The 25,026-nt window shown below is 40.4% G+C and overlaps 1 long non-coding RNA gene across 2 annotated transcripts in view; it reads left to right on the top strand.

The window, feature by feature from the left end:
* The window catches only part of LOC109573051 (uncharacterized), a 71,267-nt gene extending 46,591 nt beyond the window's left edge, over positions 1–24,676 (top strand). The window contains exon 3 of one of the 2 annotated variants that reach the window (XR_011561477.1): positions 22,569–24,676. This is a non-coding gene — a long non-coding RNA (uncharacterized lncRNA). Of the gene's footprint in view, positions 1–212; positions 9,355–22,568 lie in introns of those variants that run through there. The other variant, XR_002182894.2, reaches the window with a different exon arrangement.
* The last annotated feature ends 350 nt before the right edge of the window (positions 24,677–25,026 follow it).

Below are 25,026 nucleotides of genomic sequence, written 5' to 3'. Positions count from 1 at the left end.
ACAAGCTCAGGCACATGGAAAGCTGAATTTTCAAACCTAAAGTTATAGGGGTAAGAGCATAATGAAAACAAGCATAATACGTACAAATCAAGGTCAAGAATGACAAAGCTAGTTGTTTCCTTCTTGGACAGACTATTTGGACAGGTCCCCCATACTAGTTAAATTGTGTTTATTAGATGATGATTAAACTGTTTTCCCTTTTATAATTCCAGCTAGAACTCCAGCCCCGTGTTACAGTTAACCATCGTCAACTGATCCTGAGTAAAACTGTCCTTCCCTCCCTCCTGCCTTTCCTTCCTTCCTGAGACCTTTGTGGCTTGCAGGCCACAAGCCCACTATCTTCATGGAACAAAACTGGGAATGAAGAAGCCCCAGGTTTTGATGATTAAAGAGAAATTTGCTTCATTTCTACATGCCTTTATTTCAAACTAGACTAATAATTTTTCATGAGACTATGAGGTTCCAGAGGGCAAACACATTAGCATTTTGGTATGTTAGCACCTAACACGATGCCTTGGCACACAGTCGATGCTTAATAAATATTTCTTAAATAATTCTGCATTCACCTCATCTTAGGATGATTCATGAGAGATAAAGTATATGAAATTATTTTGAAAATTTAAGAATGTTGGGAACAGATATAGCCATTTTCAATATCTGCAGCTAAAGATTTATGTCTTTACAACAGAGGGAAAAACAACCTAGTCAATCAGAAAATGTTATAAGTGGAAAGACCCATTTAAAAAAGAAAAAAACTCTGTTTTTTTTTCTAGCTCCTGATTGGATAGATAAGAAAACCAAAGCTTGAGGAAATGTATTGTTGCTGTTCCTAATAACTCTTAATATTTATTGAGTAAATAAGTAAAGAAATAAAGCCCTTCTATTATGGGCTTCCCAGGCGGCTCAGTGGTAAAGAATCTGCCTGTAATGCAGGAGATGCAGGTTGGATTTCTGGGTTGGGAAGATCCCCTGGAAAAAGAAATGGCAACCGACACGAGCATTCTTGCCTGAGAAATCCCATGGACAGAGGAGCCTGGTAGTTATAGTCCATGGGGTCACAAAAGAGTTGGACATGACTTAGCGACTAAACGACAACAACCTTCTATTACAGTGGCTGCACAGAGCTAAATTGTTGTGTAATTACCAGAGGTGGCCCTGCATCTCATGTTCATTCCTTATGTGCTTTTTTACCTCTAAGAAAAGGTGTGTACATCAGTTCAGTTTTTGCAAATAACTCACAAGCTATAATGTGTCTGTTAAATTATATATAAACTGGAAATGCAACTGAAGTAAGTTTAAAAATGAGTACAAAATAAATGTTATCAATACAAGTTTAAAAATAGCATGTTCCAGTGCTATTTCAAGAACTTCGCACATGTCATCTTGCTTAAACCTCACAGCAACCACACAAGGTAGACACCATTATTACCATCCTGTTTAGCAAAGAAATCACAGAGAAGTTAAGAAATTTGACCAAAGTTGCCCAACAAGTAAGAGGTTCAGCCAGGATGCATGTTTTAATCAGAAAGAGATGCAAGCCTGCCCCTACTAAGTCATGTTTATATACATTTCTATCAAATATAATTATTTATTGGGCCTAAATCCGACCCTTTGCGACCCCATGGACTGTAGCCTACCAGGCTCCTCCATCCATGGAATTTTCCAGGCAAGAACACTGGAGTGGGTTGCCATTTCCTTCTCCAGGGGATCTTCCTGACCCACGGATCGAACCCAGGTCTCCTGCATTGAAGGCGGATGCTTTACCATCTGAGCTTCCAGGGAAGTCCAACATTTTCTAAATCAATATAACTAAAGTTTATCAGAAATGGCAGAGTCCTCCAGTTCCTATGAGTATGTCAGAAGTATGACTCTCCAAGCAAGATTCCACATCAATCATAAGGATCAATTCTGTTGTATTCCTGAAAAAGAGATATTTTCACGAATGCCACTTTTACAACTTGGTTTTTTGACACTAAAAATTAATTACATCATAAGGTGTAAGGTGCTTCCAGATGCCATAGAAGTTTAAGTCTCTCTTCTTCCCAGCTTCTAGTCAGATCTAAATCGAAAGTCATGGGTAATTGATTCAGCTATTTGAACCGCAGTTTCCTTATCTCTAAGATGGGAATAAATATCTGCAAGGTGGGAATTAGCCCACCACGTTACTGGGAAGATTGCAGTTGCTGTGCTGTGCTCAGTCATGTCTGACTCTTTGCAATCCCATGGACTGTAGCCTGCCAGGCTCCTCTGTCCTTGGGATTATTCAGGTAAGAATATTGGAGTGGGTTGCTGTGCCTTCCTCCAGGGGATCTTCTCCACCCAGGGATCAAACCTGCGTGTCTTGTGTCTCCTGCATGGGCAGGCAGATTCCTTACCACTAGTGCCACCTGGGAAGCCCAGGATAATGTAAACCTATAAAGGATATCTGTCTTAAGAAACTCAAAGGATGTCCCTAAATGCCACTTTCAGCACATTTGAAGTTACTTGGACAAAGCTTAGGCTTATTATATCCCTTTTCAGAGATATTTCAAATATTTAATATATCAAATATTATATTGACAGAGAGAAAAATTAAAGATTTCAAGGAAATACTCAGTGTTTTAATTACTTCAAAGATTTAAGTGTTCTAAAATTATATATTACTGCATACTTTTACCTCTTTATTACAGTTTTCAATCTGGATATTATCTATTTGTGTGGTTTCAGGTATACCTCAGATGACAAGTGCATTTATTTTAAGCCATACTAAAATGTATATTTTCACTCCTTGAAGCTCTACTTCCCCATAGTCCATTCAGATCCTGTGAGATTTTAAAACAAATCAAATAATCCTTCAGAGTATGTCACCACCCTCTTACCACACACCTCAGTTCAGTTCAGTTCAGTTCAGTCACTCAGTCGTATCCAACTCATTGCAACCCCATGGACTGCAGTAAGCCAGACATTCCTGTCCATCACCAACTTCTGGACCTTGCTCAAACTCATGTCCATTGAGTTGGTGATGCTACCCAACCATCTCATCCTCTGTTGTCCCCCTCTCTTCCCGCCTTCAATCTTTCCCAACATCAGGGTCTTCTCCAATGAGTCAGTTCTTCACATCAGGTGGCCAGTATTGGAGTTTCAGCTTCAACATCAGTCCTTCCACTGAATATTCAGGACTGATTTCCTTTAGGATTGATTGATTTGATCTCCTTACACTCCAAGGGACTCTCAAGAGTCTTCTCCAACACCACAGTTCAAAAGCATCAGTTCTTCAGCATTAAGCTTTGTTCATGGTCCAACTCTCACATCCATACATGATTACTATAAAAACCATAGCTTTGACTAGATGGACCTTTGCTGGCAAAGTAATGTCTCTGCTTTTTAATATGCTGTCTAGGTTGGTCATAACTTTTCTTCCAAGGAGCAAGTGTCTTTTAATTTCATGGCTGCAGTCACCATTTGCAGTGATTTTGGAGCCCCCAAAAATAAAGTCTATCACTGTTTCCATTGTTTGCCATCTATTTGCCATGAAGTGATGGGACCAGATGCCATGATCTTCTTTATTTGAATGTTGAGTTTTAAGCTAGCTTTTTCACTCTCCTCTTTCACTTTCATCAAGAGGCTCTTTGGTTCCTCTTCATTTTCTGCCATAAGGGTGGTGTCATCCACATATATGAGTTTATTGATATTTCTCCTGGCAATCTTGATTCTAGCTTGTGCTTCATCCAGCCTGGTATTTTGCATGATGTACTCTGCATATAAGTTGAATATGCAGGGTGGCAATATATAGCCTTGACGTAATCCTTTCCCAATTTGGAAACAGTCTGTTGTTCCATGTCCAGTTCTAACTGTTGCTTCTTGACCTGCATACAGATTTCTCAGGAGACAGGTCAGGTGGTCTGGTATTCTCATCTCTTGAAGACTTTTCCACACTTTGTTGTGATCTACACAGTCAAAGGCTTTGGCATAGTCAATAAAGCAGAAGTAGATATTTTTCTGGAACTCTTTTGCATTTTCGATGATCCAATGGATGTTGGCAATTTGATCTCTGGTTCCTTTGCCTTTTCTAAATTCAGCTTGAACATTGGGAATTTCTCAGTTCACATAGTATCAAAGCCTGGCTTGGAGAACTCTGAACATTACTTTGCTAGCGTGTGAGAAGAGTGCATTTGTTCACTAGTTTGACATTGCCTTTGCCTTTCTTTAGGATTGGAATGAAAACTGACCTTTTCCAGTCCTGTGGCCACTGCTGAGTTTTCCAAATTTGCTGGGATATTGAATGCAGCACTTTCACAGCATCATCTTTTAGGATTTGAAATAGGTCAGCTGGAATTCCATCACCTCCACTAGCTTTGCTCATATTGATGCTTCCTAAGGCCCACTTGACTTCTCATTCTGGGATGTCTGGCTCTAGGTGGTTATCTGGGTCATTAATATATTTTTGTATAGTTTTTCTGTGTATTCTTGCCACCTCTTCTTAATATCTTCTGCTTCTATTAGGTCCACACCATTTCTGTCCTTTATTGTGCTCATCTTTACATGAAATATCCCCTTGGTATCTCTAGTTTTCTTGAAGAGATCTCTAGTCTTTCCTATTCTATTTTCTTTCCATTGATCATTGAGGAAGGCTTTTCTTTTTTTTAATCTCTCCTTGCTATTCTTTGGAACTCTGCATTCAGATGGGTATATCTTTCCTTTTCTATATTGCCTTTCACTTCTCTTCTTTTCATAGCTGTTTGTAAGGCCTACTTAGACAACCATTTTGCCTTTTTGCATTTCTCTTTCTTGAGGATGGTCTTGATCACCACCTCCTGAACAATGTCATGAACCTCCATCCATAGTTCTTCAGGCACTCTGTCTATCAGATTTAATCCCTTGAATCTATCTGTCACTTCCACTGTATAATAGTAAGGGATTTGATTTAGGTCAAACGTGGATAGTTTTCCCTACTTTCTTCAATTTAAGTCTGAATTTTGCAATAAGGAGTTCCTGAACTGAGCCACAGTCAGCACCTGGTCTTATTTTTGCTGACTGTATAGAGCTTCTCCCAGAGAAGGCAATGACACCCAACTCCAGTACTTTTGCCTAGAAAATCCCATGGACGGAGGACCCTGGTAGGCTGCAGTTCATGGGGTCGCTAGAGTCGAACACGAGTGAGTGACTTCACTTTCACTTTTCACTTTCCTGCATTGGAGAAGGAAATGGCAACCCACTCCAGTGTTCTTGCCTGGAGAATCCCAAGGAGGGGAAGCTTGGTTGGCTGCCGTCTATGGGGTCGCACAGAGTCGGACATGACTGAAGTGATGCAGCAGCAGCAGAGCTTCTGCATCTTTGTTTGTGAAGAATATAATTGATCTGATTTCAATATTGACCATCTGGTGATGTCCATGTGTAGAGTCATCTCTTGTGTTGTTGGACAAGGGTGTTTGCTATGACCAGTGTGTTGTTAGCCTTTGCCCTGCTTCATTTTGTACTCTAAGGCCAAACTTATCTGTTGCTCCAGGTATTTCTTGACTTCCTACTTTTGCATTCCAGTCCCCTGTGATGAAAAGGATATCTTTTTTTGGTGTTAGTTCTACAAGGTCTTGTAGGTCATCATAGAACCATTCAACTTAAGCTTCTTCGGCATTAGTGGTTGGGGCATAGTCTTGGATTATTGTGATATTGATTGGTTTGCCTTGGAAATGAACAGAGATCATTCTGTCGTTTTTGAGATTGCACTCAAATACTGCATTTTGGTCTCTTTTGTTGACCATGATGGCTACTCCATTTCTTCTAAGGGATTCTTGCCCACAATAGTAGATATAATGGTCATCTGAGTTAAATTTGCCCATTCCGGTCCATTGTAGTTCACTGATTCCTAAAATGTCATTGTTCACTCTTGCCATCTCCTGTTTGACCACTTCTAATTTACCTTGATTCATGGACCTAACATTCCAGATTCCTATGCAATTTTGTTCTTTATAGCACTGGATTTTACTTCCATTAGTCACATTACAATTGGGCACTGTTTTTGCTTTGGCTCCATGTCTTCATTCTTTCTGGAGTTAATTCTCCACTCTTCTCCAGGAGCATATTGGGGAACTACCAACCTGGGGAGTTCATCTTTCAGTGTCATATCTTTTTGCCTTTTCATGCTGTTCATGGGGTTCTCACGGCAAGAATACTGAAGTGGTCTGCCATTCCCTTCTCCAAATACACCTAGCAGTTGCCATATTATTGACACAAGCCCGGTGATGTGCTCGCTGAGAGCTAGCCATCAAAAAGCGCTTTCAGGGACTTCCAAGAGAAACATTTTGACATCTCATGGCAAAAAGTTTAGAAACAAATCAGAGCATATACATAGTAAGAATATGCGAGACATTTCTGATTCACATTCTTAAGGTCATTCATTTCCTGAATTATAACACAAAAGCTTAAAAATCCTAAGAGAACAGAAACAGAGAAGCAGAACATAAGCTCTCCATTAATCATCCTTCTATAACCAATGACTGTAGAATTTCTCGTATATGTGTGTTTGTGTGCGTGTATGTTTATATAGGTGTGTTTGTATGCATATACATAGCAAACATATACATGTAGTGAATGTATGTATATAGGCACATATAAACACAAGCATACTTTTGTTTTTTAAATAAAAACTAAATAACACTGTGCAAACTATTCTGTAACCCACATTTGTCCCTTAGCCATCTGTCTTGAGAGGGACTGTATCTTGCTTTTATTTATTGGGATCTTCAGACAGAAGGGAACAACTGATGTGTAAGTTAGGTTTTCGTTAGTGAGCTAGTAGTACAAGAAAGCTGTAGGTGAGGGGAAAAGAGTTTGAGGTGGAGAAAACAGGCAGAGAATGCAAATAAAAATTATTTCCAACAAGAAAATGATATTTTAGAAAAGAAGTGGGAGAGAGATAAAGGTTAAGGGACTGAATAACAGCTTTTAAAGCAATGAATCAATTCTGTGTCCACAACCAGAATCTAAAGCTGAGCTAACTCATTTAATACGGTATCAGAGTTTTCACATATGAACTTTGACCTCATCAAGGAAGCAACTAGATGCCAAAGGATGGGGCCCATCCTTCTAACAGTCCCAGACCACTGGGACCACTACAGCCATGAACAATGTCAGAGTGGAAGGGAATGGGGGACGGAGGGGAGGAGAAGAAACTTGCCATTTCTTGTCAGTGAACACAGTGGAAATGGGTTAAGTTAGCACAGAAAGGACTCAAGTCCCTGCTGCACTAATTGTGTTTCAGTATCGAGAAGGAGATGGGATTTTGTGACTCTCTGTTGGCTTCCACTATTAGCCGAAAAAGAGCCAGAGAATTTTTTTAATAGAGGCTCTTCTGTAAAGAAAGCGGGGAAACAATAGCTAGCTGTCACAGCCAGCTGATATCTGCCTTTGATCAGCCAAATGAATGTTGCAGGCATTTCTTATAGAAAGGAGATTGCTTATCGATCTATATCAAAATATGCATGCTAATCCCGGGCAGCAGAGAGTATTTTCAAGTGGAGTTAATAATCTGATTGCTGCCCTGTCTGGAGCAATTCTCTGAACTCGGAGCTCTAATCAGTCTAGGGTCTTGCAGTCAAATGTACTTTGCTGTTTAAATTTGGATTTGTGACATTGATTGAGGAGCCCTTGTAAAGGTGTTGACAAATCAAATTGTTTGTTCCAGTAGTGTTTTGCCAGAGATCAAGTCCAAAGTAATACGCAGTGAATTTGTTCATTACCAGTAGGGTGAAAGGAATGATAAAATTCACCTGCATCATTATCACAGACACAAGCCCAATAAAAGATATGTTTTGTCTGAAGAAAATGTAGTTTTGTGGGCACTCCAGTGAGTTATACAAGGGGTGGTTTAGCACTTCTAAACCTGGAGGGTATTAGATATGTTTTAAGAAAGATAGGCAAATAATTTTTTCACCATGTTTGAGATCAGAGCACTTTAGTTGGCAAAGAAACAACAAAAAAAAAGATGGAGAGATAGATGTCGTGCATTATTGGAAGAAGCCTTTCACCACTCAGACCCATGTAGGGTCAGAGGTTTCATCCATGCAAAGAGGAAATGACAAAGGGGAAAAGCAGCTAAGTCCTCAAGGTTGGCCTCTGCTCAAGGCGAGGACTGGTGCACCATCTTTACTTGTTCCCAGCAAGGACCGGAGCCAGCATGAGTGAACGTAGCTTCGGTAAGTCTATAGGTCCTAAACAGAACAGTGAGCAGGCCTGAACATTCCTAGTTTTTACTTTAATAATTTATAATTTGCCACACATTGAGTGATGTCCATAGCCGTTATCATGGGTGTGTGCCAAGTCGTGTCCGACTCTTTGTGACCCCAAGAACTGCAGCCCGCTAGGCTCCTCTGTCCATGGGATTCTCCAGGCAAGAATACTGGAGTGGGTTGCCATTTCCTCCTCCAGGGGATCTTCATAACCTAGGGATCAAAGCTGCATCTCCTGTGTCTCTTGCATTGGCAGGAGGATTCTTTACCACTGAGCCACCTGTCCTATTACCCCTCTATCTGTCCTGAGGCTGATTTCACAGGCACTTTAAGGATGGATTATGTGCAGGGGACTGCCTGAGGATGCGTTCTCCCAGAAGTAGACCCTGAGACAAGAGTGTGAGTGCAAGTAAGTAGTTTTTTTTTTTTTTGAAGGTGATCCCAAGAAGCACTGGTAGGGGAGGAAGGAAGAGAGATGGGGAAGGAAACACTCTAATACAGGGTGCATTCATGAGCAGAGCAGGTCATTGTCATGGACATGGGGGGTTAGTCCTGCTGGGGACTCTGAAATAGCAGGAAAGTGAGGAAGAGAGAGAAGCTGACCTTGTGGGAGGCAGCTCCTTGCGGGAGCTGAAAGAGGGGAGAGTCTCCTCCGGGAGTAAGCACTGGAGTTTCTATCACTGTACTGGGCTGGACACTGGAAAGACTAAAATGCTACTGCTTTTGTTAGTAGATAGAATTCGAGATTAGGAAAGAACTAGCCTACTGACTGGATTTGTGGGAACAGATTGATATGGTTTTATATTCTACCTCTTCACATCACTTTGCCATGATCAATAATAATGCCAGTGATCACCATATTATCTGCTAGCATTCACTGCATAACTTTCACCTGTCAAGCACTTTTTCCTGTATTTAAATACACTATCTTGATTTTACTCATTTAATTTATGAATACGTTTAATTTATGTGTACATGGTACAATCTAATTAGTCAAGTCAGTCCTCTTGGTCAAAGCAACCTCGTAAATCAAACTGACTTTGCAAGAAAAGTCTGGCTTCTTTTCTCCCTGCTAACTTTATTTTCAATACATATGCAGTGTGTGTTTTTTATGTTTCAAAAATAAATACATAAATAAATGAATAAAGAATCTTTATGTTTTTTCCTTTTTTTTCAAACTTTAAACTTTTGATTTTGCATTGGTGTATAGCTGATTAACAATGTTGTGGTAGTTTCTGGTGAACAGTGAAGGGGCTCAGCCAACATATACATGTATCCATTCTCCCCCAGACCCACCTCCCATCCAGGCTGCCATACAAATTGAGGAGAGTTCCATGTGCTATACAATAGGTCCTTGTTAGTTATCCATTTTGAACATAGCAGTGTGAAGTATATCATGTGTTGCAAGGATTAGCTTTGCTAATGAAAGCTTTGTTTCAATTATGTGTGTGAGTGTGTATGTGCATTAGGTCAAGGGGAAAATATATTCCTCCTTGGAACTCAAGGGCAGTTAGAGGAACCCTGAGTTTTCTCATTTATATCTTGAGGTTGATGTTGTTACCCCCATTTTACAGGTGACAAAACTGAGATTCCAAGACGTTAAGTAACCTACCAAAGTTCACACAGCAAGAAAGTGGCAGGGCCATGGTTTAAACACCCCCACCCAATGTTCGCTCTCCCGCATAGCAGCCATAACTCAGACAACTCTTTAGAGAAAAGAAAATGTAAACCCTGTAACTTTCACAGCAAGCCAGCGTTGGGAAGCCTCCGGGACCATCTGCTCCTCCAGAAGGCTTACAACTGTTCTTTTCTTGTTTGTAAGGAGAGTTTGGTAACAAAACCCATTTAATATCAAACTGGAAGGCAGCAGAGTGCTCCTTGGCATTGTAGCATTGTTGATGTCGCCTTAATTTATAACATGGCAAATGGTTAGGCAGATGGCATTTAATATATTCCCAGACATAAACATGAGGCTTAAGTTGTATATGGGATATGTTCCTGAGCTTCCATAAACTCTGTTGGGGGTAAGACTATCTCCTCCCCTCCCCCATCCCCCTTCTGCCCATGAGCAGTTGTTAACCATTCAGAGATGTGGGCAGGAGGTACAGAATTGGCCCAACTTGTAAGAAGATACAGAGTGACTTATGTGATGAGGTTTCCAGCTCATTCTAGATAGCACTGGCCATAACTGAAATAGTTCACATCAGTCACTAATGGCAAAAGGCAAGGGTGTGTGACAGAACGATCTTGGTCTTAGGAGTGTGAGGTACCTGGAGGCTGGGCCATCTCCTGAATTTCACAAGTCATGTCACTCTGTTTTTTAATCAATAGGCCTTGTTTTTATTACAGTTTCAGATTTACAGGAAAAAATCAGCAGATAGTATAGGTTTTCCCATATTAACACACAATTTTCCCTATTGGTAATATCTCACATTAGGCGTTGGATGTCTGCACAATTAATAAGCCAATAGTGATACATTACTATTGTTAGCTAAAGTCCATTGTTGTTTAGTCCCTAAGTCACATCTGACTCTTTTGTGACCCCACGGACTCTAGTCTACCAGGCTTCTCTGTCCATAGGATTTTCTCGACAAGAATACTGGTGTGGGTTGCATTTTCTTCTCCAGGGGATCCTCCCAAGCAAGGGATGGACCCTGTGTCTCCCGCATTGCAGGTGGATTCTTTACTGCTGAGCCACTGGGAGTATTTGGACAATTTATGAACCAATAGTGATACATTAGGAGAAGGCTATGGCAACCCACTCCAGTGTTCTTGTCTGGAGAATCCCAAGGATGGGGGAGCCTGGTGGGCTGCCGTCTATGGGGTCGCACAGAGTCGGACATGACTGAAGCAACTTAGCAGCAGCAGCAGGAGAAGGCGATGGCACCCCACTGCAGTACTCTTGCCTGGCAAATCCCACGGATGGAGGAGCCTGGTAGGCTGCAGTCCATGGGGTCGCAAAGAGTCGGACACGACTGAGTGACTTCATTTTCACTTTTCACTTTCAAGCATTGGAGAAGGAAATGGCAACCCACTCCAGTGTTCTTGCCTGGAGAATCCCAGGGACGGGGGAGCCTGGTGGGCTGCCGTCTATGGGGTCGCACAGAGTCGGACACGACTGAAGTAACTTAACAGCAGCAGCAGCAGTGATACATTATTATTATTATTATTATTAACTAAAGTCCACAGTTTACTCAGATCTCCCTTGATTTTACCCGGCAATCTTTTTTCTATTGCAGAATCCCATTCAGGATTCCATGTTACATTTGATTGTCATGTCTCCCTAGACTTCTCTTGATTTGACAGTTTTTTTCAGACTTTTACTTGTTTTTGTTAAAGTGTTAAAACCCTTAACACTTTTGAGGAATACTGGTAAAGTATATTGTTGGATATCCCTTGACTGGAACTTGTCCGATGTTTTTTTGTGGTTAGACTGGGGTCATAGACTTGGAGAAAGAAGATCACAGAGGTAAAATCTCATGTTTAATTTAGTTCAGTTGCTCAATCGTGTTCGACTCTTTGCAACCCCATGGACTGCAACAGGCCAGGCTTCCCTGTCCATCACCAACTCTGGGAACTGGCTCAAACTCATGTCCATCCAGTCTGTGATGCCATCCGACCATTTCCTCTTCTGTCATCCCCTTCTTCTCCCTTTCAATCTTTCCCAGCATCAGGATCTTTTCTAATGAGTCAGTTCTTCACATCAGGTGGCCAAAGTATTGGAGTTTCAGCTTCAGCATCAGTCCTTCCAATGAATATTCAGGACTGATTTCCTTTAGAATTGACTGGCTTGATCTCCTTGCAGTCCAAGGCACTCTCAAGAGTTTTCTCCAACACCATAGTTCTAAAACATCAATTCTTTGGACCTCAACTTTCTTTATAGTTCAATTCTCACATCCATATGTGACTACTGGAAAAACAAAAGCTTTGACTAGATGGACCTTTGTTGGCAAAGTAATGTCTCTGCTTTTTAATAGGCTGTCGAGGTATATAAAATAAAAAAATAAAAATTTAAAATCTCATTTTAATCACATCATATCAAGGATACATGCAATCAACATGATCTATTGTTGTTGGTGTTCATCTTGGTCACCTGGTTCAGTTAGTGCTTATGAGGTTTCTCTACTGTAAACTCTGTCCATTTACTTCCATTACTCTGTCCATTTCTTTCTATAGTGTCCTCTTTGGAAGGGAATGTGTAGCCTTCACTTAAGGACTGGGGGTTTATTATCTCCCTCCTTGAGGACGAAGTAACTACATAATTTATTTGGAATCTTTCTGCCTGGCCAATTTGGCTCTTCTCCATTTATTAACTTACCCAATATTTATTTATATCAGTATGTCCTTGTGAATATTTATTTTATACTTTGGGTTATAATCAAATACTACTTTATCTTTTAACTCAATTTGTTTCAGCTTTGACCATTGTGTGCTCTTTAAGTTAAATCCTGTGCCCCCTTGACATGTATCTATCAATGTGTTTGGGGTTTATTTTTTTTTTAATTTTTGTTGTTTGTTTTTCTTTTACCATGTCCTTATTTTCTGGCAATACAAGACGCTCCAGGCTCATCTTTATTTCTTCCTCTAGTCCAAGAATCAGCCTTTGTTTTAAGAGGTTACTTTAACTGGAATATGGTATTAGAAACTAAAATCTGGGTACTAGATGGATTTATCATTACTAGGGTATCATTGCATCTGAACCCCCTAAGTTGACAGGGCAAAGGAGTATCTGTATTTTATATTAACCTGTGTATATACACATATCTATAAATATTTCTCTATGTAACCATCTCTATCTATTTTAAGATAAACATGACCTCTTACTGGTATCTCTAACTCTGATCCGTTACCATATGGATCATTCTATTCTTCTCCGCTTGTTTATGTAAGTTCCCACAACAGCGTCAAGAAACCTGCCTCCCAAATTCCCCATCCACTTAATGAATTGTTCAATTCCAATGCACATGTACACCGCTGTCAGAATTGTTAACCTAGACCCCCATCAGAAGGGCTTCCCAGCTGGCACTAGTGGTAAAGGATCTGTATGCCAGTGCAGGAGAGGTAGGCGGTGTGAGTTCAATCCCTGGGTCTGGAAGAGTCCCTGGAGGAGGGCACAGCAACCCACTCCATATTCTCGCCTGGAGAATCCCCTAGACAAAGGAGCCTGGTGGGCTACAGTCCATGAAGTGGCAAAGAGTCAGACATGACTGAAACGACTTAACACACACACCCCTGTCAGAAACAACTTTGTCAATGAGTACAGAGCTTATGTGCAGCTCCTTTTGCTTTTAGTCTTACGGATTCCATTTCCAAAATGACTTAGTTCAGCACCTTCCCCCCATTCCCTTCCACAAGGTTGTTTCACTATATAGTGAGAATCTCATTGCAGTCTGCATTCATTCCTGGGACCCTCTGAGATTCTAAATTATTGTTTCAAATTTTTATACATTAAGGTTGACTCTTTGTGCCATAAAGTTCTATGGGTTTTTACAAATATGTAGTGTCATGTATCCACCATCACACAATCATACTGAATATTTTTACCACCAATCCCCTGTGCTACATCTATTCATTCCTTTCACCTCCCCTCCAAACTCCTGGCAATCACTAACCTTCCTAGTATCTTTATTATTTTACCTTTCCCAGAATGACATATAACTGGAATCATACAGAAGGTAGCCTTGTCAGAATGGCTTTTTTTCACCAAAGAATATACATTTAAGTTTCCTCCATAGCTTTATGTGGCTTGGAAGCTCATTTCTTTTAATCACTGAAAATATTCCATTGTTTGGATGTACCACGATTTATTCGGCTTCTTTGATGGCTCAGATGGTAAAGAATCTGCTTTCAATGCAGGAGGCTCAGGTTTGATTCCTGGGTGAGGAAGATCCCCTGAAGAAAGGAATGGCTCCCCACTCCATTATTCTTGCCTGGGAAATCTCATGGACGGAGGAGCCTAGTGGGTTGCAGAGTCTGACACGACAGAACAGCTGTCACCTTCACGATGTATTTATTCACCCATGAAAGGACAGCTCAGTTTCTTGCAGTTTGGGGTGAATAATCAAAATATAGCTGTTATAAGCATTCATGTGCATATTTTGATGAACAAACGTTTTCAACTCAATTGAATAAATACCTACGAGTGCAATTATCTGTCATGTGGTAAAATATGCTTAGCTGTGTAAGAAACTGCCAAATTGTCTTCTAAAATAGCTGCGCTATTTTGCATTCCGGTCAGCAATGAGGGAGTGTTCCTGTTTCTCCACATCCGCACTAGCACTTGGTGTTTTCAGTTTTGAATCTTAGCCATTCTAATAGTATAATGGTATCTTGTTGCTTTAATTTGCAGTTCCCTAATGACAAATGATGTTGAACATCTTTCATATGCTTATTATCCACCTGTGTATCTTTTCTAGGAAAGTGTCTGTTCATATCTTTTCCCCATTTTTACTTGGGCTTTTTCTTTTGTTGTTGAGTTTTAAGAGTTCTTTGTATATTTTGGATACCAGTTCTTTTGTCAGATCTGTGTTTTACAAAGATTTTCTCCCAATCTGTGATTTGTCTTTTCATTTGCAAAACAGTCTCTTTTTCAAAGCAGAAGGTTTTAACTTAATAAAGACCAACTAATCAATCATTTCTTTTATGAATTGTGCTTTTGGTGCTGTATCTAAACCTTATTACCAAATTTAAGATTTTCTCCTATGTTATACTTTCAAAGTTTTCTTTTAGGTCTGTGATTCATTTTGAGTTAGTTTTTTTAAAAGTGTAAAGTCTGTGTTTAAATACATTTTTTCTTATGCAAGTCAAAATGTCTCCAAGCACATTTGTTTACAAGACTATCTTCTATCTTCTTGTGATTAAATCGGCTTTGCTCTTTTGTCAAGGATCAGTTGACTATAGTTGTGTGACTCTATTTCTGGGCTTTCTCTCTGTCCCACTGAACTATGTGTCTATTCTTTTTCTAATACTATGCTGCCTTGATTATTGTAGGTTTATAGTAAGTTTTGAAGCTCACTGCTGTCAGTCCTCCAAATTTGTTTTTTATTTTCAGCATTATTTTGGCTATTCTGAGTCTTTTGTTTTCTTTTTATTTTCTGGGTACATACTCTTAATTTTTTTTCTATTTATTTTTTTTAGTTGGAGGAAAATTGCTTTACAATGTTGTACTCATTTATTCCATACAATGACATGAATCAGTCATAATTATACATATATCCCCTTCCTCTCGAGCCTCTTTCCCCTCCCTTTAGCCCACCCCTCTAGATCCCCCCAGAGTACCAGTATGTGCTCCCTTGGTTATAGAGCAACTTCTCACCAGCTATGTATTTTACACATGGTTATATATATATACCCTGATACTATTTTCTCCACTCATCCCACTCTCTCCTTCCCCCACTGGGTCCACAAGTGCATTCTTTACATCTGAGCCTCCATTCTTTCCCTGCAAGTAGCTTCATCAAAACTGAGTAAGTTCTAGTGAGGTGGATGAACCTAGAGTGAAGTAAGTCAGAAAGAGAAAAACAACTATCGTATATTAACACACATATATGAACTCTAGAAAAAAAATTTTTAACATATATAAACCTCAGAATCAGTTTGTCTGTATCCATGGGGTCGGAAAGATTCAGACACGACTGAGCGACTGAACTAAACTGATCTACAAAATAGTGTGCTGGCATTATGTTAAAACTATATATATATATATATATATATATATATATATATATATATATATATATATATAAAGTTGGGAAGAATTGACATTGGGCTTCCTGTTGTCTCAGATGGTAAAGGTTCTGCCTGCAATGTGGGAGACCTGGGTTCAGTCCCTGGGTTGAGAAGATCCCCTGGAGAAGGGAATGGCAACCCACTCCAGTATACATGCCTGGAGAATTCCATGGACAGAGGAGCCTGGTGAACTACAGTCCATGGGGTCACAAAGAGTTGGACATGACTAAGCAACTAACACACACACAGAGATTCTAGAAAAAATGGTTTCGCTTTTTTTTGTATATAAACTTTAGAATCCATTTGTCTGTATTTATAAAATGATGTGCTAGGATTATGTTAAATCTAGCAAACACCCTCTTCCAACAACACAAGAGAAGACTACGCATGGACTTGACCAGATACTCAATACCAAAATCAGATTGATTATATTCTTTGCAACCAAAGATGGAGAAACTATAGTCAGCAAAAACAAGACAGGGAGCTGACTGTGGCTCAGATCATGAACTCCTTATTGCCAAATTCAGACTTAAATGGAAGAAAGCAGGGAAAACCACTAGACCATTCAGGCATGACCTAAAAGTGACAAATAGATTCAAGGGATTAGATCTGATAGACAGAGTGCCTGAAGAACTATGGATGAAAGTTCGTGTCATTGTACAGAAGGCCATGACCAAGACCATTCCCAAGAAAAAGAAATGCAAAAGGGCAAATGGTTGTCTGAGGAGGCCTTACAAACGGCTATGAAAAGAAGAGAAGCGAAAGGCAAGGGAAAAAAGGAAAGCTATACAAAAGAATAGCAAGGAGAGATAAGAAAGCCTTCCTCAGTGATCAATGTAAAGAAATTGAGGAAAACAATAGACTGGGAAAGACTAGCGATCTCTTGAAGAAAATTCAAGATACCAAGGGAACTTTTCATGCAAAGATGGGCACAATAAAGCACAGAAATGGTATGGACCTAACAAAAGCAGAAGATATTAAGAAGAGGTGGCAAGAATACACAGAAGAACTATAAAAAATAACATCTGCATGATCCAGATAACCACGATGGTGTGATCACTCAGCTGGAGCCAGACATCTTGGAATGCAAAGTGAAGTAGGCCTCAGGAAGCATCACTACCAACAAAGTTCATGAAGGTGATGGAGCTCCATTTGAGCTCTTTCAAATCCTAAAAGATGATGCTGTGAAAGTGCTGCACTCAACATGCCAGCAAATTTGGAAAACTCAGCAGTGGCCACAGGACCGGAAAAAGTCAGTTTTCATTCCAATCCCAAAGAAAGGCAATGCCAAAGAATGCTCAAACTACCACACTATTGCACTCATCTCACACATTAGCAAAGTAATGCTCAAAATTCTCCAAGCCAGGCTTCAACAGTATATGAACCATGAACTTCCAGATGCTCAAGCTGGATTTAGAAGAGGCAGAGGAACCAGAGATCAAATTGCCAACATCAACTGGATCATCAAAAAATCAAGAGAGTTCTAGAAAAACATCTATTTCTGCTTTATTGACTATGCCAAACCTTTGACTGTGTGGATCACAACAAACTTTGGAAAATTCTTCAAGAGGTGGGAATATCATGCCACCTGACCTGCCTCCTGAGAAATCTGTATGCAGTTCAAGAAGCAACAGTTAGAACTGGACATGGAACAACAGACTGGTTCCAAATCAAGAAAGGAGTATGTCAAGGCTGTATATTGTCACCCTGCTTATTTAATTTACATGCAGAGTACATCAAGAGAAATGCTGGACTGGATAAAGCACAAGCTGGAATCAAGATTGCTGGGAGAAATATCAATAACCTCAGATATGCAGATGACACCACACTTATGGCAGGAAATGAAGAGGAGGAACTAAAGAGCCTCTTGATGAAAGTGAAAGAGGAGAGTGAAAAAGTTGGCTTAAAACTCAACATTCAGAAAACAAAGATCCTACCATCTGGTCCCATCACTTCATGGTAAATAGATGGGGAAACAGTGACAAATATTATTTTAGGAGGCTCCACGATCACTGCAAATGGTGACTGCAGCCATGAAATTAAAAGACGCTTACTCCTTAGAGGAAAAGCTATGAGCAAACTAGACAGCTTATTAAAAAACGGAGATGCTACTTTGCCAACAAAGGTCCATCTAGTCAAAGCTATGGTTTTTCCAGTAGTCATGTGTGGATGTGAGAGTTGGACTATAAAGAAAGCTGAGTGACAAAAAATTGATGCTTTTAAACCGTGGTATTGGAGGACTCTTGAGAGTCCCTTGGACTGCAAAGAGATCCAACCATTCCATCCTAAAGGAAATCAGTCCTGAATATTCATTGGAAGGACTGATATTGAAACTGAAAGTCCAAAACTTTGGTCACCTGATGCAAAGAACTGACTCATTGAAAAAAAGTGCTGATGCTAGGAAAGATTGAAGGTGGGGGGAGAAGGAGATGACAGAGGATGAGATGGTTGGATGGCATCACCGACTCAATGGACATGAGTTTGAGTAGACTCTCAGAGTTTGTAAAGGACAGGGAGGCCTGGCATGCTGCAGTCCATGAGACTGAAAAAAGTCAGACATGACTGAGCAACTGAACTGTACTGAACTGATAGATAAAGTTGGGAAGAACTGGCATTTTAACAATACTGAATTTTTGAACAAGGCTTTTTTTTTTTTTTAAACCAGCTTAGTTCACTTCAGTTGCTCAGTCGTGTCCGACTCTTTGCGACCCCATGAATCACAGCAGGCCAGGCCTCCCTGTCCATCACCAACTCCCGGAGTTCACTCAGACTCACATCCATCGAGTCAGTGATGCCATCCAGCCACCTCATCCTCTGTCATCCCCTTCTCCTCCTGCCCCCAATCCCTCCCAGCATCAGAGTCTTTTCCAATGAGTCAACTCTTTGCATGAGGTGGCCAAAGTACTGGAGTTTCAGCTTCAGCATCATTCCTTCCAAAGAAATCCCAGGGCTGATCTCCTTCAGAATGGACTGGTTGGATCTCCTTGCAGTCCAAGGGAATCTCAAGTCTTCTCCAACACCACAGTTCAAAAGCATCAATTCTTTGGCGCTCAGCCTTCTTCACAGTCCAACTCTCACATCCATACATGACCACTGGAAAAACCATAGCCTCGACTAGACGAACTGTTGTTGGCAAAGTAATATCTCTGCTTTTGAATATGCTATCTAGGTTGGTCATAACTTTCCTTCCAAGGAGTAAGCATCTTTTAATTTCATGGCTGCAGTCACCATCTGCAGTGATTTTGGAGCCCCCCAAAATAAAGTCTGACACTGTTTCCACTGTTTCCCCATCTATTTCCCATGAAGTGTTGGGACCAGATGCCATGATCTTCGTTTTCCGAATGTTGAGCTTTAAGCCAACTTTTTCACTCTCCTCTTTAACTTTCATCAAGAGACTTTATAGTTCCTCTTCACTTTCTGCCATAAGGGTGGTGTCATCTGCATATCTGAGGTTATTGATATTTCTCCCAGGAATCTTGATTCCAGCTTGTGTTTCTTCCAGTCCAGCGTTTCTCATGATGTACTCTGCATATAAGTTAAATAAGCAGGGTGACAACATATAGCCTTGACGTACTCCTTTTCCTATTTGGATCCAGTCTGTTGTTCCATGTCCAGTTCTAACTGTTGCTTCCTGACCTGCAAGGGTGTAATTGACATAAATTAAGCTACCCATTTAATGTGCACAACTTGATAAATTTTGATGTATATATGCATTCCTGAAGCCATCACTACACACAATATAATGAACAAATTCATCAGTCACCTATTTCTTCATGTCTCATTTTAATTTCTTCCTTCTTATCCACCTCTCCAAATAACCAATATGATCTCTATTATCAGTTTACATTTCATATACTTTCATATAAATGGAGTAATACAGCATATATATATTTTTGGTCTGATTTATCACTTTCACTCAGTATAATTATTATGAGATTCATAAATGTCATAGTACATACCCATAGAGTATTTCTTTTAATCCTCAGGTAATATCCAATTGTATAGATATACCACAATTTGTTTATTCGTCCATCTGTTGAAGAACATTGGATTGTTTCCAGCTTTCAGCTATTCCAAATAGCAGCTGTAAACACTTGTATAGAAGTCTTCATATGGACACATGCTTCCATATTTCTTGTGTAAATATCTGGGAGTAGAATGACCGGATCAACTGATAAGCATAATTTTACCTTCTTAAGCAACTGCCATCCCATGCTCATCAATACCTTCATCTGTTGCAACTCAATTCCAGGGAACATTGTGAGATGTTAAAAATAGATATCTTCAAGCTGTTCTCTGACAGAAGAAGGAAGTGGTATGACAGCAATTAGAAACACTGGCCTCAAAGGTTGAGAAAGTTCAGTCCAAGTCAGACACTTCTTCCACTGCAGTCTTCTCTACTCTTGTTAGAGATATTTATTATTATGGACAGAAACATGTGGTTTTTGTGATTCTGTTCACTCCCTTCATGACAATGGATTCATAATTTTGCCATAGGTTTTAAATCTCAAGGGGTTTTAGACTGATTCTTTTCTAGTTTCAATAGCATGTTACTTAGACAACACTTTTGGGGAAACTTTCACATATTGTTCTCACTTCCTGAAGATATGTTATGTTCTCCTTCAAAAAAAAAACTGTATATATATGCAGTCTTCTTGTTTACATCCCCTTGTGTAAAGTTCTAGGCCCCTTGGTTCTTCTTTTTTAAACTGTTTCTTTTCCATCCCTCTCTTCTACATTTCTTGGACTAAGTAAGGGTTTTTATTGAGAACTTCTTCTTTTCCCTTTAAGCCACTACCACAATAGTTTCCAGATAATGGGGACACATTTAAAAAAATTATTTGATACATTTTTAAAGTTACACTACATTTTCAGTTATTACAAAATATTAGCTACATTCACCATGCTGTTCAATACAGCCTGTCTTATACCCAATGGTTTGTACCCTTCACTCCCTCATCCCTGGTATATTGCCCCCCACCACCTCCAATAACACTTAATTTGTTCTCTATATCTGTTGAGTTTGCTTATTTTATGCTATATTCACTAATTTGTTTTACTTTTTAGATTCCACATATAAACAACATCATACAGTATTTCTCTGATTTATTTCACTTAGTATAAAGCCCTCCAATTCCATCCGTGTTGTTGCGAATGGCAAAATTCCATTCTTTTCTATGATCAAGTAGTATTCCATTACATACATGCCACATCCACTTTATCCATTCATCTGCTGATGGACATTTAGATTGCTTCCATGTCTTGGCTGTTGTAAATCATTCTGCTGTGAACACTGGGATACATGTATCTTTTCGCATTAGTGTTTTTGAAGTGATGTTTCTGTTTTTCCTTTTTGGTTAGGTCCTAACATTATCTTTCCTTTTAACCTAAAGATATTTCAGTACCTTTTGGTCTAAGAGGTTTTGATGGCTGAAAGACAGCCAGTCTTGGATGGTGTTTCCCTTGTCAGCTTGGGTATTTACGGCATCAGTACAGGTGGAGGTGGGCTGGGGTGGCATGAAGGCTGTAGATGCTGTGAGCTATAAGAATCTTCCTTTTCTCCTTCCCTCCCTTCTCTTGAAAACAAGAACTTTCCTCCTGTTCTTTCTAAAACAACAATATAACTCATCTCTTTTTGACCCCTCTTTGTGCTGGGTCTGAAGCTTTGTGGAACTCTAGAGCAAGAATTGGTACACATTTTCTTATAATAAATATTTTAGGCTTTGCCAGTCAGGAGTTAAAAATTAAGGCTATTATGTAGGTACTTGTATAACCATTTAAAATGTAACTATTTCAGAATGTAAAAAAAAAAAAATTCTTACCTCTTGGATCATAAACCAACAGGCAGCTGGCCAGCTTTGGTTCCCATAGTTTTGCTGAACTTTGCTCTAGAGGACTGGATAAGATCTAAGTTCTCATGGGATTTGGGGTGTGCTCAGCTATAGAGAGTAGTGCAGAATCATTGGGAAAATTTATGTTCAAATACAGAATGAATTCACATCAAATCTATCTCTATCAAATGCTATCTGTTAAAATCCATCTGAAATAATTTTCTCTGCAAATGAAAAAGCTATTACTTAATTTCTCACTGAGCTGGGCCTGATATGTACAAGGGAAAGTAGTGACTGGTTGCTGACTGGTTCTAAAATTTTCTCCTACTTCAGAAAATTCTACAGCCTCATTTTTCTCCAGTGATCTTTCCATTCCAGTGAAGCAGTTCACACTCATCTTCCCACTCAACCTCTTTGCCCTGACATCCACACGTTTCCTGTGGTCTCTCTGTGGCTGGCTCTTAACTCCCCCGCCTCCTCATGCCCTCTGTCCACCGCCACCTGTGCCAAGTTAAGTCTGTCTGCATCCCTAATGTGAGGAATTGCCAACATGCAAAACCTGAACCCTGAGAGTAAGAACGCTGATTTCAGAGAGTGTAGTGGTCTGGACAGACATGGAACGTGGTCTCACACGATTTCCACCTTGAGATGCCACGCCCTTGGATAATCCACTCCCTGTGAAGTCTGGGCTAGAACTAGCGACTTGCTTCTAAAGTACTGAGCTGTCCCGTTCAAGATGTGGTTGGTTACAAAAATCTACGACTGTCTCATTAGCATGCCTTCTCTTGCTTTCTGACTTGTTCAGTTCAATGAAGACAGTTGTCAAGTTGTGAGCTGCCCTATGGAGAGGCCCGGGTGGCCTGGAACTGAGGGTGGCCTCTGGCCCACTGCCATCAAGGAGCTGAGGTCGTCAGTGCAACCCCTGGGAGAAACTGAATCCTGCCAAAAGCCACGGAGAGAACTTGGAAGCAAATTCTTCCTTAGCCCAGCTTCAAGACCACAGTAACCCCAACGGACACCTCAACTACAGCCTCCTAAGAGACCACAGGCTTAGAACTCAGCCAAGCTACACCTGGATTCCTGAGCTGTGGAAACCATGAGATAGTAAATGTTGTTTTAAGTCAGTAATTTTTGGGGCTATTTTGTTATACAGCAATAGATAATTCCAGTAACCTCAGATTTATGATAATGTGTAGTGGGAGAAAACGGGCATACTAAACATTTGTATTTGTGTGTACTCAGCTAGGTCCAATCTCTGTGACCCCTTGGACTGTAGCCCACTAGGCTCCTCTGTCCATGGATTTCCCAGGCAAGAATACTGGAATGGGCTTCCATTTCCTTCTCCAGGGATCTTCCTGAGCCAGGGATTGAACCTGCATCTCCTGCATTGGCAGGCGGATTCTTTACCACTGAGCTACCACTAAATATTTAGTCTTCTTTTCAAATGTATTTAAGTAAAAAAAAAGAAAGAAAAAAAAACTTTACTACAGATGAAAACATTCAAATGTGACACATATTTCAAAAATTATGAAAATGACTGTTTTAGGCAATGGCTTTGAATTCATCACCACCAATAATCTGTCATGATTTAAGACCCCCACCCCTGCTCTCTTCTCCATCTCTATCACATCTTTACACCACAATTTTGTGTAGTTGCCTTGTGATGGCAAGGTGGGATGGCAAGTATCCACTCAGCATTTTGTTGTTTTGAGGTCTATTTTAGGACCTGAAGGAGAAAGATACAAGATGATTTCATGTCTAGGTTCATGGGTTTAATGTTGTAGTGAAGCATCAGAATTTATTTTCATGAAACAATTTATATGCATGTAGGAATAAGAGATTGTGCAATGAACATGGGACTTGGATAAATATTCAAGATTTGGGGGAGATCTGGATTATCAGTTCAGTTCATTTCAGTCTCTCGCCCAGTCATGCTTGATTCTTAGAGGCCCCATGGACTGCAGCAAGCCAGGCTTCCCTGTCGATTACCAAGTCCCAGAGCTTGCTCAAACTCATGTCTGTCGAGTCAGGGATGCCATCCAACCATCTCATCCTCTGTCATCCCCTTCTCCTCCTGCCTTCAATCTTTCCCAGCATCAGGGTCTGCTCAAATGAGTCAGCTCTTCACATCAGGTGGCCAAAGTATTGGAACTTCAGCTTCCATCCTTCCAATGAATATTTAGGACTGATTCCTTTAGCATGGACTGGTTTGATCTTCTTGCCAATCTGGATCATAAAGGGAAATTACAGAGATTAGAAAAGTCTAGAGAGACTTTAAGGAAAGGTCATTTCAGCTCTGGAAAAAGGGTCAATTTAGCACTCACTGTGTGCTACTGTAAATACGGTACCATGCGCCTATAGGAAGCAGTAAAGGGACACACTGTCCTGGTTTGTCTGGGTCTGAGAGTTTGCTGGGACAGGGAATTTTCCGTGCAAACACCAGGAAAGCCCCTGGATGGTTGGCCTCCCTAAGTGGTGGCCTCTGTACTTGTGGAGCTTTGAGTCTGTGAAAAGTCACAGTTGGGCAAACCTTGTGAGAGATGTTGTGGAAAACTGAACAATGGTCCCCACATATCTCCACCTCACCCCTGTAACCTACAAATAGTACCTTATACGTCAAAAGCAGGTGGTTCAGTGGCAAAGAAATTGCCTGCCAACGCAGTAGACCTAAGAGACTGGGTTTCATCCTTGGGTCAGGAAGATCCCCTTCAGGAGGGCATGGCAACCCACTCCAGTATTGTTGCTTGGAGAATCCCATGGCCAGAGGAGCCTGGCAGGCTACAGTCCATAGGGTTACAAAGAGTTAGACATGACTGAAGTAACTTAGCACACACACATGCCTGCAAAGGTTCATTTTATGTGTCAGTTTGACCAGCCATGGGATGCTCAGATTAAACTTTGTTTCTGGGATCATCTTTGGGCATATTTCCTCATGAACTAGCATTTGAATTGACGGACTAGGGAAAGTAGATCAGCCTCCCCCATGTGTGAGGGAGAGCATCCATTTCCTTCTTGACTGCCTGACTGAGCAATATACAGGTCTTCTGCCTTTGGACTGGGATTTACACCATCATCAGCTCCCCTGATTTGCTGGCTTTAAGACCTGAGTGGAATTACAGGACCAGCCTCATGGGGTCCCCCATTCTCTTCCCCAGGCTTCAGTTTGCACATGGTGGATTGTGGAACTTCTCAGGCTCCATGATCTTGTGAGTCAATGCATCATAATCAATCAGTCTCTCTCCATCAATAAATAGGTGTATGAT

This window comes from Bos indicus, chromosome 18, assembly GCF_029378745.1.
Source record: "Bos indicus isolate NIAB-ARS_2022 breed Sahiwal x Tharparkar chromosome 18, NIAB-ARS_B.indTharparkar_mat_pri_1.0, whole genome shotgun sequence".
In the NCBI taxonomy this organism is placed as follows: domain Eukaryota; kingdom Metazoa; phylum Chordata; class Mammalia; order Artiodactyla; family Bovidae; genus Bos; species Bos indicus.
This window is presented reverse-complemented; position numbering and strand designations above follow the sequence as displayed.